The 6,221-nt window shown below is 49.0% G+C and overlaps 1 non-coding gene across 1 annotated transcript; it reads right to left on the reverse strand.

Annotated features, from left to right (window-relative positions):
• Window positions 1-814: 814 nt before the first annotated feature.
• On the reverse strand, window positions 815-899 carry TRNAR-UCU (transfer RNA arginine (anticodon UCU)). Its single transcript is given in 2 exon segments — window positions 815-850; window positions 863-899. It is a non-coding gene; the product is annotated as a tRNA-Arg (tRNA).
• Window positions 900-6,221: the final 5,322 nt, after the last annotated feature.

The following is a 6,221-nucleotide window of genomic DNA, read 5'->3' on the forward strand; positions in this document are numbered from 1 at the left end:
GGAAGAACAAGGATGTTTACTTTTCCCTGTACCTTTTTTGACAATTTTGGATTTTGTATTTTTGGCATGAATTGTTTGTTACAATGAGTTTTTAAAATTTCATTCATTCATTCATTCATTCGCCTTTAGCGAGGCGGAATCCTAACCTCGTGCAAAGCTATGAACTGTCAGGAGAAGTACAAGATAGTCATCCCTGCCTAGAGCAGCTGATAAGCAGAGTGGACCTCGGGTCTTTTTGCACCGGAATCGTGGAGGTGGGGAGAGGGCGTTCTTATTCGAAAGTCAGATTCCTGGGCCCCACTTTGATCGACTGAATGAGAGTGAAGCCCAGGAATCTGCATTTCTGACAGGATCCCACTGGGGATTCAAGTACATGACAATTCGGAAACCTTCTGGGCTGGAGGGGCAGCTCATTGTATGCGCGCGTTTCCTCGTCCTTTGCTCACCCCTCCCTAGCAGCCACGCTCGCGCTCCTGGCGAGGGGGCGTACCCCCGGGGTCTGGGGGCAGGTCTCCAGGAACACCCTAGACCCGGGCCTCCCCCGCGCTCTGCTCAGGCCGAAACCGCGAGGCTTCGCTTCGCCGCCGCCCAGGCCGCTCTTCCCAGTTCCCGGATCCGGCTCCGGAGTCGGCAGGGTCCAGGACTGAGCCAGGGAAGCAAGGGAAAGGAGAGACTAGAGGTGCGAGCTGCTAGAGGTGAAAGAGCTGCAGAAGCCGAAGGCAGTGGGCAGAGGATGCGAGGCCAGTTCAACCCTTTAGGAAAATGAGAGAAATGACAGGTGTAGAAAATAAATTACGTACTGGGGGAAAAACTGCGACTCCGCCGGGACTCGAACCCGGAACCTTTGAATGCCTTCAGCCTCTAGAAGTCCAATGCGCTATCCATTGCGCCACGGAGCCACCTGTTGGACTCTCTGCGCATCTGCTCTGTTAAGCCAGAGGCGACGGCGCCGCGCCCTTCCCACCACTCCCTTAGTCGTCGGTCTGTATCTCAGAGGCCAGGGCACTGGCAGACACCGGCCGCAAGCGCCCGTCCTCACCCAGAGACCGCCTCTTAACGAAACCGGCGAGTTTTGCAAGCGAAGGACGGGCGCGAGTCCGCCGGGTGCCGGCTGGTGTGTCTGAGGACAGCCGCAGCCCGGTCTCCGGCCCACCCTGGGCACCGCCGTACCTGGCCGCGCAGGACAAATCACGCCCGCGCTCTTCCTCCCCAGCTCCCTTCCTGCCCGATCGCCCCCGCCTACCCGCTCTCCCGCGGCCGGTTCCGCCCGGCCTGGCCCCGCCCCGGCGATGCAGGCCCCAGGCTCGCCGTTGCGCCTTTAAGCCGGGCCGGTAACGCCGGGCACTTACGTCGCACCTTTTAGCGGCCGATCCCGAGCAGCGACCCCTCGGACTTTGAGGCGTGGGCAGCGGCCCCTCCCGGGTCCCGGGCTCTTTCCTGGCCCCCCGCGGCCGGTATCCGCCGCGGCAAGCGCGGGTCGCGGCGACGTCTGTGTGATTGCCTGTGCGTGTTTATTTGCGCGGGGTTCGGTAAAACGGTGTTTGGGTTGCATTTCGCTCCCCACAGACCCAGAGCCGAATTTCTGAGGTATCCGGGCTCTGGTGGACTGAGGGGGGCGACGCGCCCCGCGCTGCACCATCCTCCGATAGCTCATCGCAGCTCCGGCAGCGGACCCCGCGCCAGGAGCACGAGGCTGCGTGGGCGGCGCCGGTGAAGGGCCTGCGCGCGTGGGAGCGCCGGGAGCATGCGTGAGCGGGCGTGTGCGGTCAGGGGGCGCGCGCCCGAGCGTGGCCGTGTGGTTTTCCGGAGGCAGCCGGCAGCCGAAGGAGGCGGCGCAGCCGGAGTCCGGACTGGCTCCCCGCTGCTCGAAAGGGCGCGGTCGCCACGAATCAGAGGGTCGGTCTGAGGGGGTATTTTTCAGTGCCCCTGTAATTCGCATCAGTAAGACCCCGAAGCCACTTGAAAGAGACGATCTAAGTAAAAATCGCGTGGCTGCCTTGCAAACGCCTCTGCATACAAAACCCTTGGTGCCCGCTCCAATCGGCTTGCGGTTTTCTGAGCCCCGCCTACGTAGAAATTGCGGAGCTGCTGCTGTGCCCTGTGGTCCACTCCATTCCACGCTACCCAGCTACTTCAGGCATCAAAGCAAAGCAGTCTCTGTCCGTGTTCTAAAGAGGGAACGGAGCTCCCAGGAAGGGCCTAGTGGAGTCGGGATCTGTACATTCTTATTTAACTTCACCCCACAACAATTCTATGAGCCAGGTACTGTCGTCCTCTTTATAAGGAAGGGAAACTGCAGCTAAAAGAGGTTTGAATAACTTGTGTACGGACACCTCCCTGGTGTGTGTCAAGAACTTTGAGCAATCTGCTATTTTACCCTACGTGCAGGCAGGCTAACGTGTCAGCTCGTCACAGTTTCATGGATGTTGACAGAACACACAAGACTTCTGGGTCAGAGATTAAAGACTATCACAGCAAAAGCATTAGCCAGAGTATCAACATGATCGTGTCGGTTCTCTGAACCCCATTTCTCACAGGAACGAAGCAGGTGGGCCCAGATGGATGCTTGCACACAAAATGGTTGGCATTATAGAAGAGGAATGCTGAGCTTGGGGGACCTACCAGTTTATAGTAAGCAGTAAGCAAGCCTGCTCTTTGTCCCACAGAGGGACATTCTCTCAACCCTCAAGGTTGCTCACTGCAAACACAACCCTGAAGAATGGCCCAAATGAGCAGGATCTTACATTCTTAGCACACTCAGCAAGAATGTGCAAGGATGCTAAGGGCCCACGTTCATTGCCTCTCCAAACAGTGGCAGAGCTCTGATTGATGCCAGGCATGTCTCTTTCATTCTACCATAATACATAAAGTTCCTTGACAGTAAGCATTTTATGTAAAACATTGTTATGCCCCCTTTAAAATTAATGAAATAAAACAAATATCCTCACATGCAGGAAGGAGGAATTCTGACACATACAAAATTAACCCTTAAAATAGAAAATGACTTCAAATTGTATTTGTTTAAACAAATCTTTTTTGAACCCTGAAATGTGCCAGGCACTAGTGGCATCTCAGAGTCTTCACTGGTCCTTGGAATTGCACATGGCTGAACAGGGGACGAGTGATGCTTAATGCTTCCTTGGAATACCATACAAAGGAATTCTCCTGAGGGCATTGGAGCCAAATCTCAAATGATGAGTCATTGATATGATTAAGTAACAATTCAGACTCATATATAAAAGTTCTGGGAAGGGGGAATTGAGAAAGAAATCACATGCTAAGGGAAGGTGTGTGTGTCCTTAATTCCACTTAGTAAATCAGACAAAGAATTTTTAGATATTTGATTCCTTTCACTAGTTGAGATCAAAACGCCTTGTCTAATGTCATGGAAAACATTACCAAGATATGGGGTTAGCAGACAGTGTGGGAAAACCAGGCTTGTGTGACCAACTCTGTGAGCAATCAAGGTGTACTTTTTACGCCTTACAATTAGAAGCCTGGGAAAGCCATGGCAGAACAAACTCTGTGTGTGTTCTCTGACAATTAATAAGTGGTTTGTAATGAGTCTGGCTTTAGAGGCAGCAATGGTAGAATGTAAAGGGAATAAAAATGTGTATTTAGTTACCATCTAAGGAGAAAGATCCGGTAGGTTTTCTCTTCCCCTTTCCTAAACCTAAGAGCTGAATTTTCTCAGGCAGTGCATGCCAACCTGAACCAAGAATTCCTGCAGGAAAAAAAAACAAAAACAAAAACCAACACCTCTTCCTTTCTACCGACAGAGGGAACCAAAGCATGGACTATAACCACCTGTGAGTGGGCTGATCCCTGCAGTTTGCAATTTGAGTTCCCTAAATTAAGCGCTACTTCATCTTGCTGTTTTAAAGTTCAAATCCATTATACACCTCTGGGAGTCTGCAATAACATTTATCATGTTTGTACAGAAGGATTATTTTTAAATTCCTATGTTCTATTTGCAGAGCTTGGAAGCAGCTTCAGCCTTCCCCAGAAGCTCTAGAAATCTACTGTATTTCTATATATTTTTTATTTCTATATATTTCTATAATATTTTCACTTGCTTTGCTTTGCTCCAGAGGGAGAAGGTCGTTGCAGTACCAGTTTAATTCAACTCAATGAGTATTTAGGGAGGATGCATTTGGGCCTACTGTGGGAGATGAAGTGGAAGTTTAAGACACAATCCCTACTTTCAAGGATACTTCAGATTCCTTGGAAGACATACCTGTGAATATGAAACAATAAGCAAAATAATGCAAGATGACATAGGAAAAAGTGGCAAAATGTGATTGGGTATCCCTACCAGTAAAACATTTTTGAGTTTGCATTTCCAAGTAATGAGCATATACTAAATACTATACTAATTATCTTTTTAAAAAGAAATTTTTAAAGGATGAGATTTTTTTTAACATCTTTATTGGAGTATAATTGCTTTACAATGTTGTGTTAGTTTCTGCTGTAGAACAAAGTGAATCAGCTATACATATACATATATCCCTATATCCCTTCCCTCTTGCGTCTCCCTCCCACCTCCCTATCCCACCCCTCTAGGTGGATACAAAGCACCAACCTGATCTCTCTGCATGCTATGCGGCTGCTAAAGGATGAGATTTTTAAAAATCAAAGACTCTTGAGGGTAGAGGTTAGGAGCATAGGCTGTGGAGTCAGACTCCTGGTGTTCACATCTTGGTTCTGCCTCTAATTGTAAGGCATGATCTTTAACTTTTCTGAGCCTTCCTTTCCTCGTCTGAAAAATCCTAAAGTTGTTATGATAGGAGTTAATCCTTGCAAGGGTTTCTCTCTGTTCTGGCACATGGTAAGTGCGTAGCAACTGTTTGTTGTTATTATTAGCAAGCAACTCTCAATAAAGAAATCTCACATCCTGCAGGAACAAACCAAAGTTCAGATATAGCATCAGTTAAATTTGTTGCAACCCAAGAAACATTCTCCACCTCCTTACCCAACTGCTACTCAGCTATAGACATCACATCTACATGATGTACCAAACAGACCGCTCAGCTTCTCAGACTGAAAACATCTACCTTCAGCTTCATGGTTCCCTCACGTTTCTTCCCCCAGAAACTTGGGTGGATTCTTATTTTCATGTGTCCAACCACGTGGTTTCCCAAAACAAGGGGAAAACAATCTTTCCCTGAAAGACTTGTGAAGACTCTTCCCTTGCCAGACAAAATCTGCTCACAACATTTGAATGATGGCTTTTTTCATCCTAAAAATCTTGGCGCTGAGTTTCAGCCAGGCCAATAACTAAACTAGGTGGCAAGATGGGAATAGGCGAAGGGAAAAAAAAAAGTGCCAGGATGAAGAAATTTCGATATTAACACAGAAAAGAGGGACAAATGGGTCCTGAAGAAAGTACAGCTGGGGTGAGGGGTTGAAGTGTCAGGAGGTTGGGCAAGTTGGATTGAGGCCACATGTAGCAAAGGGGCTGCGGCAAGCTTGATTCAGGATGAGGCATGTGGATTTCATGCAATAGCCAATGGGGAGCTACAGTTTCTTTTGGCATGAGAATGGCTGTGTTTTAGAATGGTTCACGTAGGGGGGTGATATATAGGCTGAATGGAATGACGCCCAAGGGTCGGGGAGACTATTACATCTCATTTGATTTGTGCTTGGTGTTGTCTTATGACTCCATCTCTTCAACAAGCAGTGATTGAGGGTCTAGTTGACATATCCATACAAAAGAAAAAGACATGTGCCTGGCTTACTGCCTAGTAGAAATGATGACACAGATACAAAAACAACTGTGGTGCAAGGTATACCGTGCCTGAGGCAGGTAGCACCAATGATTCCAGACCTCGTGGCTGGTTGACTAGGGCTGCTGACCAGGCTTCCAAGCCTGGAAGAGCTCAGGTAGGATATAGGACCATCCTGTAGGTGGCAGTCACTACCTGCTGTCGAGATGGCTAGACAAAGGCCAAGCCTGGCCTGACCTGTATCTTCAAAGATGCACAGGCTTTGAGCCGGCAGAAAGCACATTTATGCATTTAAGCACTGAGCACAGTTAAATGCCAGGGTCTCTGGTCTCTGGGGACACTGTGGTGAGGAAGACAAATGCGTTCCTTGCTCCCATGTACCCTGCAATCTTGAGCAAAGTCAGACAGGAGAGCGTGGATAGGTACATGGAAGTGAGCTTGACTTGCCAGGAGATAACAGCTGAGAGAGTCAGTGGGAAAAAGATCCCAAAGGAC

Source organism: Physeter macrocephalus, unplaced genomic scaffold (genome assembly GCF_002837175.3).
Source record: "Physeter macrocephalus isolate SW-GA unplaced genomic scaffold, ASM283717v5 random_1566, whole genome shotgun sequence".
NCBI classification, from domain to species: domain Eukaryota; kingdom Metazoa; phylum Chordata; class Mammalia; order Artiodactyla; family Physeteridae; genus Physeter; species Physeter macrocephalus.